The 21,958-nt window shown below is 48.9% G+C and overlaps 1 protein-coding gene across 3 annotated transcripts in view; it reads left to right on the top strand.

The window, feature by feature from the left end:
* Nucleotides 1-1,572: 1,572 nt before the first annotated feature.
* The window catches only part of Kcng2 (potassium voltage-gated channel modifier subfamily G member 2), a 66,087-nt gene continuing 45,701 nt past the window's right edge, over nucleotides 1,573-21,958 (top strand). For 2 of the 3 annotated variants that reach the window (XM_005356307.3, XM_026783655.1), the window contains exon 1: nucleotides 1,573-1,666. The gene's annotated coding sequence lies outside the window, so the exon portion shown is untranslated. The other variant, XM_026783654.1, reaches the window with a different exon arrangement.

The following is a 21,958-nucleotide window of genomic DNA, read 5'->3' as shown; positions in this document are numbered from 1 at the left end:
CTAACCAATCAGTTTTGTAGATGTCCAGGGAGCTAAGGGGACAGTAAGGCTAAGATTCTAAAGCATCTGACAGGCTCACTAATAGGGGAAATAAAAAATGAATGAGATAAAATTTAATAGGAAAAAAATGTAATCTATATTTTAAAGAATTAAAAAGCCCTGAAGATTGCAATGGATCAGGGAAATGAATACCAACAACCACATGGAAAATGTAGGGACGTGGGTTGAACAAAGATGGGGTCATCTACAGGGAAGGATAATGATTGCTTTGGCTGAGTACACAGAAGTACTGAGTGTGCAAAAGTGAGGGAGACGGGTTAGGTCTGGTGCATGGTCACTGTGACCCACAGACTTGACACAAGGCGAGGGTCTGAAAGCTGGACCTGGCCCCTTCCTACCAGGAAGAACAGCACAGGGCCGGAGAATAAGAAGCCCAGAAATCACCTGGAACCCTGTATCCCTGTGAGAACTGGACCAGCTGGGCACTGCCTGCCAGCTTCCTGAGAGCTGCCCCGCATCTCAATCTGCTTATCATCGCATCAAAGGCATTCCCAGCCTGCCCTGCCTCTGTTGCCACAAGCATCCAGAGGGCTGGCCGGGAGCACCTGTCCCCAGAGACAGAATGTGGGACTGCCTCAAAGAGCACAGGTCCCAAAAGCAGTCATTTCCTGCGGAACATGGTGGCCTTCCAGGGATAGCAGTGCCTGGGCTCCTGAGCTCTACACCCAGTGAACGGTTTCCAGGGAGAAAATCCCTCTCTTGCAGGCCTGGTGCAGGACAGAAGCTGGAAAAGAGCATTGCCATCTCCACGCAAACAATGACACAGCGGCCACAAGAGGCCTCCTGCCACCAGATCCATATAAGGTCCCTATCAGAGCGCGAAGCCCACACCTCCTGCTTGACGCGTGCCTCCAGAATCCACAGTTGGAACTTGTCCATAGACTGGAAACTCAAACCTCATCCTCCCAATGTCTCTGGAGTTTGTTTGGAAGAGCTTTGCTTCCTTCTCTTGGGGCATGGGTATGTAGGAGTCTGTTCGAGCATCTCAAATGGCACACGGTGTGAGTTCAAGTGAGTGAGCCCCTTACTTGGTATGAGTGACTGTGCGGGTGTGTGTAAGAATGAGTGTGCCATGCCAGTGTGTCTGACTGTGTGCACTAGAGAGCACCCGGTTAGCTCCCTAATGTGTGTGATCAAGTGCTATGCATAAACCATGAGTGTGTGCCTTGTACTTGTATGAGTGCCCTAGGTTGTAGACGGGTGGTGAATGGGTGCGCTAGTGAGCATGGGAGTTCATATGTGTGTACCTGTGTAGCTATGTGTTCCTTTCTGAGTGTGGTTGAATGTGAGCGAAGAAGCCCATGTGTTTGGATGTGTGGGTGCGGAAGCTTACGTCTTTGTCCTTCCATGGTCCCAAGGTCCCGCATGGTGCCCAAAGAAGCCAAACTCGAGCTCCCCCGGCCATGACGGGGGTCCTCGCCCTGGGACCCTTTGGGCACGAGGGGGCGCCTCGCTACCGTAACCGGGACGCGTTGGCCTGGGCGGCCCGGGGGCGGCTCACGGGGCGGTGCCGGACTCTGAGCTGTGGGCTCTGGGGACGCTGCGCTCCGCCCCGAGGAGCCACGGCCGGGCACGCGGAGCAAGCAGCCAGAAGCCCGCGCCGGAGGTAAAGTTGAATTTCCAATGTGTGACCCGAGTCTGCACCTATCGGCCCTGGGACCGTTCGGGAATAGGGGCGTAGCTGCGAAAGGGCTCCCGAGTCCGAGCGGAGCGTGGGTACCTGTCCGCGGGCGGCCACCGGAGGGAACGCAGTTCAGTTAGGGTAGCTGGCTGCGCTGAGGGCTCCGAAGCCCACGGAGGGGCGCTCGAGGGGTCGGTCCGGGCTGGGGCAAGCTGAGCGGGGTCGCCCGCGCTCCACGCGCTGGAAGCCGGAGGATCGGGCTTGGCCGCGTGGTGCGCTTTCATGGAGGTTCGGGCGGCTGCCGGAGACTGGGTCCTGCTGCCGCCCCGTCTGCCCGCGTCGGTTCTACCGGATCCTGGGTAAGAAGGGGAGAGGAGGGCGCAGGAGGTCTGCATCCGGAAAGGGACTAGGGCTTTCCCGGACAGTCCCGGGCTCGAAGGCTGTGCGCATCGGCTTCGGGGGAGAGGTGACTGGGGCGAGTCCGCGGTGCTGGTTCCCTTTTCTGGTCCGAGACAGTGAAGTGAACGCCCACCCACCCACCGCTTACACGCGCAGTCGCGCGCACACGCGCCTTGCACGCTTGGCTGTCCTGCTACCCTTCCCTCTCTAACCTACAAGGGCGCCGGCTTGAATAGGATGCGGGGCGGGTGCGGGTATCGACTTCCACACTCCGAATTCTGCGAAGTCTCTGTCCTCCCCTGCTCGGACAGCTACCTCTGGTCGACAGTGGCCCCGAGAGTGAGGAGTGTTGGGCGCTGAGGGGCTCTGAGCCTGGGCAATTGTATGCGGAAGTTGAGCTGGTTCCTTTGCGCCCTGGAAGATTGTCCAACCTTGCGATTTTGAGGGCACCCTACACATGTTTGCCATCGAAGGATTTCAGAGTTTGGAAGCCCCTAGGTCTCAGTCGAGTTCTCACTCTTGAAGCACTGCCCCGCGAGGAAGCACTGAGATCATGTGCTGTCCTCGGAACCTTTTTGGTCACATCCAAATTCTCCTGCTCTTGGACCCTGGAGTTTAGAAGCTCAGAAGCAGCCTTGTCCTTGGCCCTTGGAGGCCCTAGAAATCCTCTCTCGCAACCTCTGTCCTCCTTTGTCTCTCCTTTGCCCTTGGCTAAAAAAGGCCAGGGCAGCTTCCGGAGCAGTGGCATGCTGTGAATAATGGATTTTGATCCAGTCTGGAACTCTGGGCTCACACTGTGGCCCTGCCCTTGGGTCAGTTAAGTACCCCACTCCACCCACCCCAACAGGAATTTGTCTTTAGCAAGTGGTTTTCATTTCCACTGATGGGGGTGGGGAGGAATCCATAAGCCTCAAAGGCAAGAGGACTGTCCTCGCTTCCCTCTAGAGCCATGCAGGACTTTCACTGACCTGACCCTTTAATGGCTTGGGCAGGTAGTCACTGGCCTCTCACCGGCTTGGGTAGGTAGTCACTGGCCTCTCACCGGCTTGGGTAGGTTGTCAATGGGATTGCTGTGTCCCCTTATGCTATGACTCCCGGGGGGGGGGTTGTTGTTGCACATTCAGGGGTGAAACCCACTTCTTGGGGGACCCCGTTCTGTATGGCCTAGGTAGACCAAGAGGCACACACTCAGTGCTGTCCAGAGACAACTCTCGTTTCTGGGTCTTTTTAGGGAGACCAATGACAGCTTTCCAAGGGCAGTGCAAATTTGTATACTCCATTTCGAATTTTCACACCCCCCACTTTGAAGTTGCCATAATTTAAACAAAACAAAATAACAAAACCAAGTTGGGTGTTTGTGGAGGCAAGGGGGGAGAGGAGAGCGAGTTCCTAGTTGACACAGAAAGGAGCTGTGTGGTTTTCCTTTCCCAGTGCCTGGCAGAGCCATGCGTGGGCCAGATGCTCAGAAAATGTGTGCTGGTTGATTAATTGTTTGAGTTATAATTAAGAGGTTCTACCTAGTGTACGGCTGGGAGAGGCATTATCATAATTACAGGTGTGCGTGCCGTAATTAGCAGGTCCCATAAAACACATAGGTTGATAGGAAATGATAAAATGTTGGGGTTTGCCCTGGCAAGTGCAGGTCCTAAGCTCCTGGGAGTTGGAGGAGGATGAATTGAGGCAGATATGATGAAGCCCGGGATCCTCCCTTCTCCTTCTACTGGGCTGGTCTTCTGGACGAAGTGTGTCTCACCAGGCACCCAAAGGGCAGGGCAAACCATGGGATGCCCGGAGAGGAGAGTGTGTCAGCTCGGAAACCCTGGGCAGATTATGTGGGGGCAGACTGGAGGGGAGCAGATGTATGGCACTGAGCGTGGAGGTACTGAAGGTGGGCGGATCTGAATGATGAAGCTGGCCTCTGGTTCAAAATGGCACTTGGGGGCTGGAGATCTGAGTGCCTGCCCACTGATGGTTGTTTGGTGAGGAATAGAAACATTCACAGCTAACGCTATCCAGGGACATTCGAAAGGGTGGGGTATCAGGGAGCTCCCCACTGCTAGAGTGGGAGTATCTGACTGAACAGAGACTGCCCTCAGATGGCCCCCAGTGCCTACCATGAGGAGGGGCAACCATGTTGCTAGGGGCTGGTTCGCTGAAGCCTCCACAGTGGCTGACAGCTACTGAGTCACAGCTGGCTTGCAGCCCCCCAGAGGCAGAGGCAGAAATCCCTTTAACAGGGGTCTCATCTTCATCTTCTAGAACTTGAGGGCACTTGGGATCCTGTTCTGTGACAAGAACCCCAGCAGTCTCTCAAACCCGCCAATTTCCTTAAGCAGAATTCCAGAGGTTTCGTTTCCCAGTCAGGCCAGGAAGTGAGCCAGTCCTTTACCATTCAGACACCATCTACAGACACTAACATCTCCACTGAGATGGGGGAGATATGATGGGGCTTGAGGGGGGATCCTCTCCCCCTCTTTCCTAAACAGCTCGGAAGAAGACACTTGAAAAGCAGCCGTCCATCCAGTCAGCGGTCACCTTCCCCTGAGGACACGGGTATAGCGGCTTCCCCTGAGGACACGGGTATAGCAGATATGGGGCTCCGTGTCCACAGATGTGGGGCAGTCTGCAGGGTTCATGTCAAACTCAGTCCCTGAACTGGAGGCTGTACCACAAGACAACGCTGTATTCTAGCTTCAGGGAGATTTGCCCATGTAGTAAAACACAAACCACAGCTCGTTAGAAATACCCAACATTTTGATTTGATTGCGAGTTTAAAGAAAGTGGGATTAAAATGCGAGTGTGGTACAGACAATTTTGTGTTGCTTCCTTCCCTGTAGAGTAGCAGACATGCCAGCAAAGCAGAGGCCTGGCTCCAGGGTCTTGGGCACAGCTTCTCTCTCTCTCTCTCTCTCTCTCTCTCTCTCTCTCTCTCTCTCTCTCTTTCTCTCAGCATGCCAGTTTCCTCCACCAAGGCAGCTCCCCGAGATCTGGGCTCTAGTGAGGAAGGCAGGGTGCAGGCTGCAGCCCAAGAACTCAGTGACTTCTGGATACTCTCAACCTCCTTAGACATTTGAATAGCGGCATTTAGATGTTAGACTAGACCCGAGTGGTGCTTTGAATTGAAAGGCTAGAATTCAGAGGCTCCGCTCAGCCTTCAAATCCTCTGGCTGATGTGAATACGGGGGCAGTTTTAGCTGAATTCCATCCCTAAGAGGCAGATTTATTTTTGTCAAGGCTTGGCTGTGGTGGGAAGGACTGTGGGATCCACTTGTGCCTGACTCTTTGCCCCACTCTCCCAGTGGCTTCCTAGCTGTGAAAACTTCCTCTGCTGGGCTTCTCAGGGTTCTGTGTCCACTGTATTGTCACATATCATTCTACCTCTCAAGCAGAGGGTCTTTCAGACGGCCTGGCATGCATACCACTTGGCCGTCCCTGCCCTGCGTTGTAGAGAGGGGGATGCTCTAGTTTGGTGGTGAAGGTGGAGCCTAGAAATGTAGATGAATATGGATCCTAAGTCAGTCTCCCTGTGTGTGTCTGTGTGTGTGTGTGCATGTGTGTGTCTGTGTGTAGATCTAAGTCTTCCAGAGCGTGTGTGTGAAGGTCAGAGAATAACCTCGGCTATTAGCCCTTACTTTCCACCTTGTTGGAGTTAGGGTCTGCTGTACGTCACTGCACTTGAGTCTCCGGGGCTTCTTCAGCCTCCTGTATCAGAAGGCAAGGCTCCTCATGTATTACCCTGGCTTTTTACACAGGAAGCTTGTGTGGGATGGACTCCCTTACCATGTGGTATGTCAGCATCTTTAGTCTCTTTACATCTTCACTATGTGATTATTGTGGAAGTCATCCGGGTCCCTCTGCAGTGTTCCTCAGGGGAGGGGTTGCCTCTGACAGCAGTTCCCTGTAGATGGAGCTGGTTGTGGTCTCCACCAGTGTTAACAGAGACAGGCTTCGGTCACCGATTTGATGTCACTGAACTTGGAGATGATCTTGATGTCTCTCTGCCATCTGTTTTCTTTGACACAGCTCTGCCATAAGCTTCTCCCCAGATCACTTTCTGCACCCACCATGGCTGGCCACATGTTGCCTGTCTTTCAGAGCCATACCGGACACTCTGGTGGTTGGAGGCTTCATGGCAGTGAAGTGTGTGCCAGGTGACCAAAGTGAGCTCAGTGAGAGGATGCACCCAGGTATGAGCTAGAACCTGTGCTAGGATCCATGTGCTCGAACTGGGGAAATGCCTCGACCTCTAAAACCTAGGCTTTCATTGTATAAACAAAGAAATGCGCATGGGTGCGTACTCACACACGAGTACGCATGCGCACACTCCCGAACACAGGCCTGGTGGGTGGGGCTGATATGAAGGCCTCGGAAGGGGGTGCAGAGAGCCTGAGCTGCATGCTCTGTGTTTGCCAGCATCTCTCCAAGCTATAGTTCCAGAACAGAACATAGCATAGGTGTTAGTCATCTTTTATAGCAATGCTATAAACAAGATATCTGAGGTAGGCCACTTTATACACACTAGATGATCTTTTTGTTTTTGCTTTCTGGCTCGCTGTCCCAGAGAGATATACTCCGTCATGCTAAGGAAAGACATGGCAGCCAACAGGGAAGAAAAGGTAGCAAGGTCAGGATGCTGGCTGGTCACGTTATAGCCGTACTTTGGGAGCAGAGTATGAATAGGTAGTGGGGTCAGGATATGGAGTCCGAAAGCCTGCCCCCAATGACTCACTCCAGCAAGGCTCCATCTTCCAAGGTCTCACTCTTTTCTTTTCCCAAAGCACCAACAGCCGGGGACCAAGAGAGCCTCTGGGGGACATTACCCAATCCCATGTTCAAACCTCCTATTTCCTCTCCTGTGAACCCATCAGGATCCAACCACAGTTCCACCCTGAGGACTCCATCTAATCCAATTACCTCCCAAAGACTCCGCCCCTAGATACACAGTGGGGGCAGCGGTTCACCTCCTTAATACAATAGCATTTAGGGGCCTGAACTCCTGAATGGGTTATACCATATTCGAAACCACAGAGGGTGATGAGCATGGTGGTGTACGTACACCTTTAATCCCAGCATGGGAAGGCAGAAGCAGGCGGATCTCTGTGTGTTTAAGATGGTAAGAGCCTGTGGTAGTTTGAATGTAATTGGCCCCCATAAGCTCATAGGGAGTGGCACTATCAGGAGGTGTGGCCTTGTTGGAGTGGGTATGGTCTTGATGGAGGAAGTGTGTCACTGAGGGGGTGAACTTTGAGGTCTCATATATGCTCAAGCCATATGCAGTGTCTCAGACCACTTCCTGTTGCCTGCGTGTTAGGATGTAGGAATGTTAGTTCCTTCTCTAGCACAATGTCTATCTACACAGCATCATGTCATGCCATGATAATAATGGACTGAATCTCTGAAAGTGATGCATGTATAAATATCTGTGTGTGTGTGTGTGTGTGAGATCACTTGTATGTGTATATATGTAGCCACATGTGTGGAGGCGTATGAGCAGATTAATTGTTGGGGGATGGTGAAGGCCAGAGGGTGACATCAATTGTCTTCCTCTACTATAATTTTTTGGGGGGCTAGACAGACTTGACAGCAAACCCTTAGGATCTGTCTGTCTGTCCCCTCCCTCCAACCAGTATTAGGGCTATGGCATACTACCTCATTTTCTGTGGGAGCTGGTGATCCAAACTCGGGTCCTCATACTTACACAGCAAACCCTTTATCCACTGAGCCATCTCTTCAGCCCTCCGATGCTTTTTAAGATAAGTGCTAATAGGATTCACCCTTGCTAGGAGGAAGCTGGAGAACACTGGCTGCTTCTCCCTCCAAGCGTTAGTCCTCTCTTGCTCTGTCTCCCGGGCACAGCTTTTAGACTGTGTAATGACTTTCTTCAGGCTGACACAGAGGCCAGGTATGCGCATCTCCCCTAGCAAATTAATAAGGAGGAAAACACGTCCCTTTCTTCCTTGTCAGCTCAGGGCAGCCGGTTTCGGTTTTTAGCTGTGTGCCTCAGCTCCGGGCTAGAACAACAAAATTAATAAGTGAAATGTTTCTGCCATTTTCTTCCCTCTTGTCCTCAAGTATCCAGAGACTGTTCAGGGTCTTGCAGTTCCAGCAACAACGGAGCCCTCCTCTGTCGTTGTGTTGAGGAAATCTGAAACCTCTGCCCTCAGACTCAGACCCTCAGAACTGAGGTTAGCTGTTTCCGGAATGTTTGCACACCCAACACTCAGACATCACTTGTGTCTCTAGACATCATCGTAATGAGATGTCATCAAAACCTGAGGTTGGGATGTTTATCTATAGACAAGAAACCGGTGTTACTGAGGGGCATCCAGACCCAAGTGACTGCCAGCCCTTTTTTGCTTCAGGTCCTTGTGGCTACTTAAAATACCACTTCAGATAGCGGAAGAGCAACTGCACTCACCTAGTCCAGAATTTAACCAGCTGCACAGTTGCCGTACGTTTCTAGAAGCTTCCTTCAGCGAAGTTTTAAACTTCTTCCATCCATGTGATTTTGGGTTCAATGGGGCCCTTGGGCTCTTCCCCAGGTCCTCGCCTCCTGCATGCCACCTGCCACAGCCTCACAATGGTCATGTGCCTGGGCTCGGAGCAGAGAAGCCCCTTACTCTGTGCGGGGCTGAAGGAAGACAGAGACAGCTTTCTGCCTGAGTCAGGGGAAGGAGCTTCCAGAAGTTTTGTTAGAGCCCTGACCTCATATGGGAAGATTTCCTGTGTATCTGAGGGGGAGGGGGAGTCGTGTTTAGTTTCCTCAGCGTGTAATTAGTGTACAAAATGTGCTTTGTTATATAATGCACTTTTTAAAATGCACTTTTTAAAATGCACTTTTTAACATGGCTCCCAGTTACCCCCTTCTGCACCTCCCTTCCAGTCCCTTTCCTCTAGGCCTTTTTCGACTTTCATGTCTTCTTTATGTAAATCTATCACAATCCGAGGGTTTTTTGTTTTTTTAAATAGGAACTTAGAAATAGCCTCAGAGATAAAAGGCAGCGCAAAGGGGACAAAGGGAATTTTTTTAAAGGAATACTTGAAAAAGAGGGAGGGCTGGCATAGGGCAGGGCTGGAGGATCAGGAGTTCAAGGCCACCCTTGACTGGGGAGTGAGTTTAATCACCTGTTGACTCCAGTTTGTGTTGTCCTTCTACCCCTGGGTGTCGGGCCACCTGCTGGCTTGTGCTCAGCTTGCCAAGAGCCACATTAAAGTAAGCTACCTCTCTCTTCCCCAAACCGTCAGCTGTCCCTAGTCCCTAAACTAGGAGTGGGGGCTCACGGGCCACTTCTCGCTCCATGCTGCAATGTCGCCTGCCCTCAGTCTTGCGCAGGCAACAGAGCTGCTGTGTTCATGGGTTCAGCAGCCCTGACACATTCAGAAGACACGGTCCATTCCCATCGTTCTCATCACCCCTGGCCTTTGGCGCTTACCATCTCTCAGCCCCTTCTTCCGTGCTTCCTGAGCCTTGCAGAGGAGGTGTGATAGAAACAGGTCCCATTTGACATTGAGCTCTCCATAGACACTCCTCTGAACTGTGACCAGTCATCAGTGTCTGTCCATGTTAACCCCCCTCAGCTGCATGAAGAAACTTCTCCGCTGAGGCCTGAGATCTGTGCGAATATGGAAGTAGGGCTATGAGTTTACAGGGCATTTCTTTCTTACGTCAGCTCAGCAGAATAATGGTAGTTGCTTCACGATCTTGAGCAGCTTTATAATGCCAGGCATATGTTCCCTCTGCTGGAGCAGGCCTTAGGGCCAATCAGAAGGCAGTTGGTTACCCTCAAGACATCTGTGCCACTGTGGCTTCCCCTGGGCTTTTCTCACAGTAGTAATCACCGCAGTTTACATGGTTCAGCTGAGTAAGACTGCTCGTTGATCACTGCTCCACCACCACTGCCTACATATAGCACCTTTCAGTGCTATGCAAGCCAGTCGGCAGGGAACATGTTTCTAGGTCAGTACCAACTGGATTTCTCCACGTCTTACGACTATTGTGTTCGTTATCTTCAGCAATATTGTGAAAGTGGCTATTCTTCTAAAAGCAATCCATAGATTAAATGCAATTCCCATCAACATTTCAATGCAATTCTTCACAGAATTTTTTTTCTAATCTTAAAGTTTATATGGAAGCACAAATGAGCCCAGGTAGCAAGCAAAACAAAACAAAAACAATCCCGAACAATATAAATACAGCAGAAGGTATCATCACCGTGCCCAGTTTCAAGTTACGCTACAAAACCATAGTACTACAAACAGCATGGTACTAGCACAAAATAGACTCAATGGACAATGGAATGCCATTGAGGGCTCAGTTATGAGTTCATGCAGCCTTCTTGAGTTTTGACAAAGATGACAAAAGCATACACTGAACAAAAGACAGCATCTGGACCCAATGCTGTTGGGAAACCTGTCATCTTGCACACAACCAATTCCAACGGATCAGAGATCTCAGAGTTAGACCCAGAACTCTGAAACTTCTAGAAGGAAGAGCAAGGAGTGCTTGTCAACAAATAGGCTTAGTAAGGATTCCTAGACAGGACTCTGGTTGCTCAGGAAATACGACTCCAGTCAATAAGTGTAACTGCATTAAGTTACAAAGTTTCTGTGATGTAAACAATACTGTTAGTCAGCTGAGGAGGCAAACTGTAGAGTGATAGCTAAACCCGAGCGAGGATTAGTGTCTACAATACACAAGAAACTCAAAAATCAAACACCAAGAAAACAACTCAGTTAAAAAGGATAGTATTGAAATGAACAGTAAGTTCTCAGACAAAATACAGATGGTTAAAAATTGTTTTAAAGTTGGTCGGTGGTGGCGCACACCTTTAATCCCAGCACTTGGGAGTCAGAGGCAGGTGGATCTCTGTGATTTCAAGGTCAGCCTGGTCTACAGAGTTCAAGGACAGCTAGGGCCACACAGAGAGATCCTGTATCGAAAAACTGAAAAACAAAATTGTTTTAAAAAGTGTTTGCCATCCTTAGCCATCAGGAGAATGCAAATGCAAATTGCTTTGAGATTTTGTATTACTGTAATTAGAATGTCTAAGATTAAGAAAGCTAAGGACACCAAATGCTGGTGAGGATGTAGGGGACGGAGAACCCTCGTGCACTGTGCATTGGTGGGAGTGTGAATTGGTGCGGACACTGGAAAGCGGTCCGGAGTTCCTCAGAGAACGATAACCAGATCTACCATATGACCCCACTGAAATACTCACGAGAGTCAAAGGACTCTCGCTTCCTGCTACAGAGACATGTGCTCATCCATGTTCACAGATGCTCTGTTCACAACCCATCCGTACTCATCATCCAGCAACTGATGAATGGATGATGATATCATGTGACCTCTATGCAATGGGATTTTATTCAGCTGTTAAAAAAAAATGAAATTTCAGGTAAATGTACGGAGCTGGAAAACAGACTAAATGAGGTAGCACAGACACAGGATGATAAATGACGCCTATGGAATAGATTAATTTTAAATAAAAGTCAGAAGAATTATCGTTTTGCAGTAGTCTCACGAGGTACCCCAGAATGCCCTCTGACTGTCTTCTCACCTCAACCTCCTGAGTTTACAAGCATGACCTACAATCCCTGGTTTCAGAGGAAATTTCTAAAAATACGTATAACTAAATGAAAATTAAAATACAACAAATCAAAATATTTACGACAGAACTGGAGCACTTGGGAAACTTAACATCACCAGATGCTTACAGCAGAAATAGAAAAGAGTTAAAGTCAGTGGTTTACATCCAGATTTGAATCAGATCTTTTAAAACTCCTGGAAAAGAGATGCCCCCCCCCCAGGGTCGGAGAGTTTTTTCATGGAGAATTCTACGAAATGTCAGAAGAAGAGGGAATGTTCCTTAACTCACTTGGTGAAGTTTCAGTTACCTGGTGGCCACATGAACAGACAGAATAGAAACAGCAAACTGCAAATAAAACCCTCCGTGAGTGCTGTCTTAGTTTGGGTTTTATGGCTGTGAAGAGACACCATGACCATGGCAACTCTTATAGAGAAAGCATTTAATTGTGGTGGCTCGTTTACAGTTTCAATGGTTCAGTCCATTATCATCATGATGGGGAGCGTGGCAGTGTGCAGGCAGACGTGGAGCTAGGGCTGAGAGTGCTACATCTTACAGACAACAGGAAGTCAACTGAGTGTCACACTAAGGGAAGCTTGAGCATGCTTAAGGCCCTGGGACCAATCCTAATACCACAGAAAAAGGGGAGAAGATATCCAAGAGGCACCTGAGTTGAAAGTCATACCATGTTCATGGATTAGAAGACTATGGTGCTGGTGTTGGTTCCCAAATTGATGAATAGGTTTAGCACAACCTGTGGGAACATTCCCATGGTTTTCTAGAGGAATTGCACATATGCTTATTAACCTCATTCTGAAGCTCATAGGAAAAGTAGGCGTGCCGTAACAGCCCAAAGAACCCCACAAAGGCTAATAGTGGCTGGAGTCATTCTGGTCATATTTATCCTTCCTCTCCAGCTACCATCATCCAGACAGTGCTATTGATTGTGTCCTGGAGGGGTATACAGATCAATGACAGAACACAGAGCCTATACATTATGCCCAGCTGAGTTTTGGGCTGTTTCAAAGTCAGTTCAATGGTAAGTCAGTTCAATGGTGGACCTCAGTACAAGATGCTGGAGCAATTGGTCATTTGTAAAGCACTGGGCTGACCCTCACCCTAGGCCTGGCAGCAAGCAGCACTCTGAAGTCTGGTGCACAGACCTCTGTGTAAATGCAAAATGTATGACTAGGAAAACATCTTTCTGATCTAAAGTAGGCAGAAAAAAAAATCTTAGATTTAAAACCAAGACCCATAAAAGACAAACCGGATACATGAGACCTTATTAGAATCAAAGACTACCCTACAATGACCCTTTTAACAGCGTGGACGGAAAACTACAGAGAAGGAGGATATATTTGCAAGCCGTACATTCGTGAAAGAAAACAAGAAAATGAAGAATCAATAATCTGTCAAGGAACTCCAATTAAAACTAGGCAAAATATGAGAGCAGAAGAGGAAATCCAGATGATAAATAGTCATGACAACATATTCCACATCATTAATCTTCAGGGATGTGGAAATTAAACCAAAGTGCGATGTATCATGGTGCATCTATCAAAACTGCTACAGTAAACATACTGGCAACACCAAACGCTGACAGAGAGGCAGGGGAGCCATTGCTCACACAGGCTGGTACAGCGCCTGTGGAAAACCACTTAGTGTTTTTGTTAAAACAAGACAAAACCAAAAAACTGAAAAAACTAAAAAAGCATATAACTACAATATGGTTTAGCGTTGTAATCACTGTCTTAAAGTAGAAACAGGACCAACATGAATGTCTAGTGAGTGAAGGCACTTCTGCTAAGCATGGTAGTCTGAGGGGGCTCCCCAGGACCCCCACGCGGAAGGAACAAGTGTAGTCTCAGACCGTTCTTTGGCTTCCTCATGCATGTTGTGGCGTGTGTGTGTGTGTGTGTGTGTGTGTGTGTGTGCATGTCCATGCCCCCCCCCCACATATAATTTTTAAACTTTCAAAGGAGGGAACACCCGTACGAAGCTTCGCCATAGGTTTCTACAGTGCCAAACATGTTCCTAGAAGCCCAAACGGGAAACGACCCAGATGTCCTTCAAGAGGCGATGGTTAGCCAGGGTGCTGTGACTGCGCCTTCCACTCTCCTTCTTGCCTCTCGTTTCCCTTGCTCCAAGGATCCTCCTGGAGCAGCCGCCTCCCTTCATCCCTGATTCTCCTTTCCTGTCACCTGGAGATTATTAATTAAGATTCTTTCAATTTTCTGAGCAAAGTTGGTGTGTGAATGAGGCGTTTATGTAATTCTCTCTCACGGTTTTTCTTCCAGAAGTGGATAATGGGCTCGTTTCAAATTGAATTAAGAGATAATTAACACATGTGCAGGCACAGACAGGAGAGTAATGTCTCTCTTTCTCTCTCTCTTTCTCTTTCTCTTGTGTTAAATTGTTCCTACAAAGGCTTGGCTGTGGGCCTGACCAGTGGGATATAAAGAAATGGTCCCCGAGCCTTTCCTACATACACCATGGGGACCCTTGGAGAGCACGTGAGCTAGAAGGGACACAACAGCCCTGGTGGCATCTGGGCCACTAGGAAGGTGATGAGGACCCAGCCTCACCAGGTCTAGCATTCCGAGTTAGATGGTGTATCCCCAGAAGAGCATTGCCTGAAGGCTTCCAGGGAGGTAGCTAAAAGGCATGTGTCACCCACTGCTGCACAGTTGTCACCCCCTCCTGTTGTCCTATCACACCCTGTTGTCACATTGTGATGACACCCTATTGTTACATGCTCTCAACAGACTGGCATGACTTGTCACAGGCTGTCACTCTTGTACATTGTCACCAGAGGCACACTGTTCCCGTGCTGGCCCCAGACTACTCACAGCGTGCGGAGGAGACACTGGGGACCATTCCAGTAGCTCTGGCGGTTCCAAACTCCTTGCTCTACTTTTGACAACTTCCCTCTTGACCTTCTGAGGGTTGAAGGAGGCCTCATCCCCCAGTCAACATCTCCCCCATCCAGAGACTCCTTGGCTTACCCCACCATGCTTAACCCAAGACTATGTGTCTCATTCCCACTTATGAGCCAGTTAGAAGCCGTGCATGGCAAGGTGGCTTCAGGTCATCACCAGGTAACCATTTCCAGTTCTTTCCTGGAAGGCATGGGGCAGCTGAAGTGGGGGAGGGAGTCTGAGCCTTTCTAGGACCCATAGCCTCCTGAACCCCCCCAGTTTACCAACTCCTTCCTTAGGTCTCTGCTCACTTCCGCCAGGACAGATTGTCCCCTCCTCATTTGGGAATATAATGAGGCCAGAGTTGCTGCTCAGGCACCTTCTGCCAGACCCCAACTGTTCCCCTGGGCCACCACAGGATCAGCTTCTCAGAGAAGGTATAGTTGAGGCATGTTCCAGGAAGAGGCCCCTCCGAGGAAGCATCTGGCTTCCTCCTGGAAGGCAGGCAGTCTATGGCATCTCTGGTACGGTGGCCAGGAGAGCCTCTGCTCTGGTCCTGATGATCAGACCTGACTCATCTCAGACCACATTCAGCCTCAGCTGATGAGACAGAAGCATGGTTCGGACATACAAGCTACAAATCCCATCCCCACAGGAAACAGTATTTCTTCCAGAAAAAAAATGTGTTTTCTAGTCCTGAACATCTAAGCAACCCACACACAAATTACCCAAAGGCGTGGGCAAGAGTTCCACTGGGGCCCTAATTATACCGTACAGCATGGGGGAGTGTCAGGTGCTTCTGTGATGAGCGCTGCAGGCCCCATCAGGCACAGCTCAGCTCTGGCAATGATCCTGGGCTCTAGCCTCTGTCAGGCAACCCGCCTCCACCCCCAGAGTGCCCAATGCCGCTCCCCAGGCTGTCGGATAGAGCCTCAGAGCCCAGCCAGCAGAGACCGCCGCTCTAGAGTCCACCTGTCCTATGCTTCTTCATAAAATGTGTGTAGATGTGAGTGGCAGATGTGACATTTTAGCCATCTTAGTGTATGATTTAGTAGCACCAATTGCGTTTGCCATGTCATGCAGCCATTACCTCCACTCCAAATTTTCATTACTCTAAACAGAAACAACCCCAACCCACCACACACACACACACACACACACACATGTACCATACATTCTAATCGTTGCATCTTTATAACGCAACGATTATAAAGATGGCCTGGTCTAATTCAAGGCTTCTTAAGCTTTTCCCATTTGCAATCCCTTCTCACCCGGAAAACTTTTATGTGACCCTGGATATGTATATACACACATACACAGTAGGTATAGAGATAAAACATTTACTGATAATCATACTGAATTTTAAAAAAAAAAAAGATTCTTTGGCGTGTGTATGTGTGTGTGTGTGTGTGTGTGTGTGATCTATACACATCTGTACTACTGGTTTTGTGTGTCAACTTGGCACAAGCCAGAGTCATCAGAGAGAAGGAGCCTCAGCTGAGGAAATGCCTCCATGAGATTCAGCTGTAAGACATTGTCTCAATTAGTGATCAATGCGGGAGGGCCCGGCCCACAGTGGGTGGAGCCATCCCTGGGCTAGTGGTTCTGGGTTTTATAAGAAAGCAGGCTGGGCAAGCCATGCAGAGCAAACCAGTAAGCAACTCCCCTCCATGGCCTCTGCATCAGCTTCTGCCACAGGTTCCTGCCCTGTTTGAGTTCCAATCCTGATTTTCTTCAGTGATGAGCAGCAAAGTGGAAGTATAAGCTGAATAAACCCTTTCCTCCCCAGCTTGCTTTTTGATCATGGTGTTTCGTCGCAGTAATAAAAACCCTAACTAAGACAATATCTAATGTTCACCATGAACTGAAGACGAAAGCAAACTTGCATAGTACTGTGATAAAGAACTTGTTTATTTTTACCGGAAGGTTGAGCCTTGCCTGAAGATATGACTGTGTGGGTTGCAGGGCATCTTTGGTGTTTTTTACAGTTGACTAATGTTTCAATCTTATAGTTAACAATGTTGAGAATGCTACTTAATATAAATATATAGTACAAAATGACAATGTATGTTTAGGAACCATTCAAAAGTTGTCGGAAATGTTGTGCTAATCTCAAGCCAAAGTTCATTTAATCGCTTTTTTCGTTAAATAAAATTTAAGTCAGCAGCTCAAATACTGACTTTTTAAATTAAATATTCTAACAGAGCAGAGTGTCAGGGTATTCTAACATTCTCGGGAATGGCGGTAGGAATATATTAAAAGTCTCTTTCTGTGATTAGACCATTATATTTCTGTAAGAGTGGAGAGCATTGCATGTACAGTTAAAACCCTGCAATTCATAGCACAGAATGGTCTTGAATCTGAGCCAAAGTGTTTTAAGTGATGCTTATTGGTATTGCGTGGCAGATTGGCACGCACGGTGCAAAGTGCGTGTGTTGAACACTTAGGCTGCACTAAGGTTGCAGAAATGAGCGATCACGGGAATGGCTTGGATTCGTGTCTTATTTGATTTTGTTAATATTTGCCATGGTTTGTGAATTTAGGAATCTCTTCCTGTTGTCAAATGTTTCACGGCACCCCTCCCCCACACATTGTTACGTGAGAAATGGTGGCCCTCAGATAAAGACGCTGTGCTCTCAGTTTTCCTGTCCCCGGAGTTGTGTGGCGTAGTTCGTGTCATGAAGCCGTACATGGCGTGAGGCTGGACCTTCTGCACGTGGATGTCCCCTTTTGCAGCACCATTTGTGCAGGCGTCTCCTTGCTGACAGTTCTATACTCTCCTTCCCAAGTGTGCTGCCCGTAGACCAGGATCTATGTCTGGACTCTTTGTACTATGGTCCCACACTGTCAAAACTGCTATAGTTTTTTAGATCCTTTGGCAACTGGGCAGGATTCCAGTGTGGTCTTTCCATGCCAAAATATGTGGGCTTCCCACAGGCCGCTGTGACTCCATATGCACTAAGATTAGCCTTTTCCATTTCTCTGAAACCCTCTGAGATTTTGGCGGGCTGTTCTAGAAAGGCCTTGCTTGTGAGGAAGTCCCAGCACGAGCATTTGGGGTGTGAAGACTTAGGTTAACACATCAAATTCTGACTCGGGGTGCTTTTCTTTCCAGGACCCCAGGGTTTAAGCTGGAAAAGTTAGGGCTTCAGTATTTTTAGACTTGCAGAAGAATTGGGGAATTTGTGCCGCTTTCTAAGCCGGTGTCCCCCAGTGCTGGTGTCTCTTTGTGGAATGAACAACACAGTCTGTTCCTCTACTGGCTCACTGTAAGGGCTCTGTCCAGACCTGGGACACATCGTGTTTGTAATTCTTGGTCTCCTGCTTTTCTAATGACTCTGCAGGTTTGTCTGGGTCTTTACAATCTTGACATTTTAAAAGGGAGCTCTTCTCAGCCTGGGAGGCCTTTTTGGCTTGACGAGGACCTTCAGTCATAGATTTTTGTCTTCGTGCCCACCGTTCCTAATGATCATCTGGTAACTGCAATGCTGTTCTGCCCACAGTTCCTGGGGGCTTTGCACTTGCCTGGGATGGGTGCTGTCCTGTTTGTATCTGTATATGGTCATGTGACTGTGGTTCTGTCTGTGGGGTGGGAACCAGTGACTGACTATAGAGACAGTGGCCTGTTGGATCCTGTCCTTCCTCCCACCTGCAGCTCAGGACCAGTGTGTACAGTGCCTCAGCCCTGGCCACTGCCCTTATACCCACCCAGTGTTCTTTTGCACCAAGGCTTCTCCCTCTGCAATAGTAGTCCCTGTGCCTTGCTCTGGGATGGCCAGACCCTCTCCCTATGGGTGCACCGTGTTCCTGTGGGTGCCCATGTTTACCCAGACTCTTTCCTGTGCCAGGAATTGGGATCTTCCTTTTGCTTGCCAGCTAGAGCCGCTTTGCAGTGAAGAGCCCTGTGTGTGCATTTGAGGTTGCTCTGGGGTTCTATCCTAGAGTGGGATGGGCTGAGCACTCCTAGACATCCTGCAGGGAACTGGGCGCAGAGTGGCCTCACAGCTGAGCGACACCATGCCATGGTAACAAGGGGCTCTTCAGTCATGTGCCTAAATAGGGGTGAGTACAGACATTTTCACCCAGACACTTGAGGGCCATTTTTATCCTCTGATTGTCCCTCGTTCTCTGTGGGGTTTGGTCCTTAGTTGCCCCATTATCAAGAATTCCTCAGTGTTCTTTCTCACGCCTGTACTTTATTACTCAGGTGTCGTCATTCAGAATTAACTTACTTTGTTTTACAGGGAGTGGATAGGATTTAATTTATAATTAATGCCTAAAGGAGAGCATCCTGGTGTGTGTGTGGGGGGGGGGTTTGCTTAGTGGGTAACTCTGAGTTAGGATCGATGGCACCCAGGCAAAAGCTAGGATGGTCACATATGTCTGAAACCCCAGACCTGGGGATGTGGAGACAGGAGGATTGCTGGGGCCTGCTTGCCAGCTGGTCTAGGTGAGCGTGGTGAGCTCCACGTTCAGTGAGATCCCGTCTCAGGTGGAAAACTGATAGAACAGGATACTCAGCATCCTCCTCTGCGTGGGTCTTTCAGAAAGGGGAGGGGACATCACAATGTCAAGCTGTCTTGTCCATGTGTCAAGTTGACTGTTCCAACATTGGATGGAACCCAAGCCTTACATATACCCAGCCAGCACTTGACCACTAAGCACATCCCTAGGCCACCTCTGTGTTTCCAGAATGTTGTCAGATCTCCTTGTTAAGAAACTGTGCACACGCCTTGGGAAACTTATTCTTCTGCTGTTGTTGTTGTTATTTTAAGAAGACTTCTTTTCAGTCACCATGCCCTCTGTTTGTTGATTTTATCACCAGCCATTTTAATAAACTCTTTATTCATTCAAGGCATGTCCCCTAGATCCTTGAGGTCTGTACCCTCTTCCAGTCCTGTCTGTAAACAGAGGTGCTCGTGCCTTTCCCAGCCCAGCCTGCGCCACCAGCTGCTCCTCTGAGGCAGAGGCTTGGCTGCTGCCTCTCAACCCTGTCCCGTCCGCTCACTTGCTCTTTGCTTTCATTCCTCCCCATTAGACACAAGAGTGGCTTTAGACCCTGGCAGTTCATCCATCTTGACCCTCAACTCCCTGAGCATTTGGAGAGGGCTTTCTTGGCATCCGTGGAAATAATCATACATGGCAAACAACAGAGTGTTGCTCACACTCAGCTGGCACACACTGATGGGCATGTACAGCGGTGTGTTTTTGTTCTTCTGTCCTGTGGGTTCAAGACTTGCAACATGAATATCATCTTTGTTGCTGGGAACTGCAGAAGAAGGGACCAAGCTCAGGACCACGAACATCCTGATGCACTCTGACTCTTAACTAACCCCAGGCTGTCCACAGGCTTCACATACGACCTCAGGTCATCCACAGGCTTCACACCCGACCCCAGGCCGTTCACAGGCTTCACACCTGACCCCAGGCCGTCCACAGGCTTCACACATGACCTCAGGTCATCCACAGGCTTCACACCCGACTCCAGGCCATCCACAGGCTTCCCACCCCACCTCAGGTCATCCACAGGCTTCACACCCGACCCCAGGCCATCCACAGACTTCACACCCGACCCCAGGATGGCCACAGACTTCACACCAGGATGTCCATGAGGGTTTGGGTGCATAAAATGACTCATTATCATTTCACAGGGACTACACTCTCCTATAAAAAAAACTGTAAGATGATATTTTCTCTCCTAAAATTGAAATGGTTTCATTCCTTTCTCTTGTTACTAAAATTACCTGTATCTTTTGTTCAAAAGAATCTTAAAGGGAAAAACACAACAGGAAAAAACCAAGGAAGAAGTGAAAATTGCCTGGAATTCCATACCCAATCTGTGTACTACGAAGCTTCTCGGGTGTCCACTCCTGCCATCAGTGGCTCCCTATGACCTGTTTATCGCCCGAGCGCTGTCTCAGGGCACTGTTCCCGCTAGAACCAATGGAAAGACTGAAGAAAATGTGTAGTCTTAAGGGAAGGCTTGGATTTCTGAGTCCATTTCAACTCCATGGGCCTGCCCCCTGGATTGCCTCAAATATTGTCAGGAGGGAGGTCCAGCTGATGCGATGCCTGTGGTCTTGGGGTGCAGGGGCCTAAGGGAAGGATTTTGTATTTGCCAAGCGTGACAAATACAAAAACATTGGTACCAAACTGAGAAGAGTTTTTCTGAGCATAAGCCAAGGTGAAGGAGGCTGATGCTAAGGAAAGGTTAGCAGTTCCAGGTCTGGGGACCATGCATAACCCCTAAAGAGTGTCCCCTGGAAACCAGGCTAACAGGGTGTTGAGAGCCCAGCATTGGCCCTAATACATAGCTACCCACATAGCGCAGTGTGGTCTTCAGAATGGAGCAGCAGACACCCCAGTTTAACACTGTGTGCCTTGCACGTGATGAGGGGCCTGAAACAATTACTCATTTATTCAGTAAAGTTGGAAAAGACATCATCAGTAAAGAACCATAATAACTGTGAAGTAAACTCTCGGGGCTGGGAAGATGTCTCGGTTGGTAAAGAGTCTGTCATGCGAGCATGAGGACCCGAGCTCAGATGATGCCCAGCAGCCCACATCTGCAGTCGCAGCTCTGCAGAGGAAAATGTCTCACTGGAGCTCATGGTTACCCAGCCTAGCCAATCAGTGAGCGCCATGTTCAGTACAAGACCCTGACTCGAAAACTAGAGTGGAGGTCAGGGGACCTGGAGATGGCTCAGCAGTTAAGAGCACTTGTTGCTCTTGTAGAGAACCTGGGTTCAGTTCCCAGCATTAACGTGGTGGCTCAGAAACATCTGTAACTTTAGTTCCAGGTGACCCAATGCCTTCTTTTGACCGCCATCCATACCAGACACGAATGTGGTTCACATACATACATGTAGGCAAAACACCCGTGTACATGAGATAAGTAGATATTTTTAAATTTTTAATAAATAAACCGGGGAGGAATCAAAGAAATCACCTGATGCTAACCTCTGGCTTCCAAAGATGTGCATCTACCAATGCATCTACCAAGCGTTTGTCCAGACATTCACATAAGCACCTCACACTCCCGTAAACTTAATACATAAAATTTAAAAAGTAAAATTTAATTGTCTGAAATGTGTCCTGGTTTTTGGTCATTTTCTGTGAAGTGCTGGGTTTCCTTCTCAGAAACCTGGTTTAATCTGTGGGTGCTGGGCATTGACCTCCGCTGGCCAAGACCCAGACTCTCCCCAGAGGCAGGCTGCCAGCAACAGCAGACTCTTGGGAACAGAGCTGGAGCTTGGAGGACTCTACAGCCAGTTCAGGCCATCCCGATCTTTGGTGTGCCCACCCTTGACCCTTATGGTTCTGTTCTTGCCTGGCACTCAGTGGTCATTAGTGGCTCTATGTCTACCTTGACCCTT

This window comes from Microtus ochrogaster, chromosome 18 (assembly GCF_000317375.1).
Source record: "Microtus ochrogaster isolate Prairie Vole_2 chromosome 18, MicOch1.0, whole genome shotgun sequence".
In the NCBI taxonomy this organism is placed as follows: Eukaryota; Metazoa; Chordata; class Mammalia; order Rodentia; family Cricetidae; genus Microtus; species Microtus ochrogaster.
This window is presented reverse-complemented; position numbering and strand designations above follow the sequence as displayed.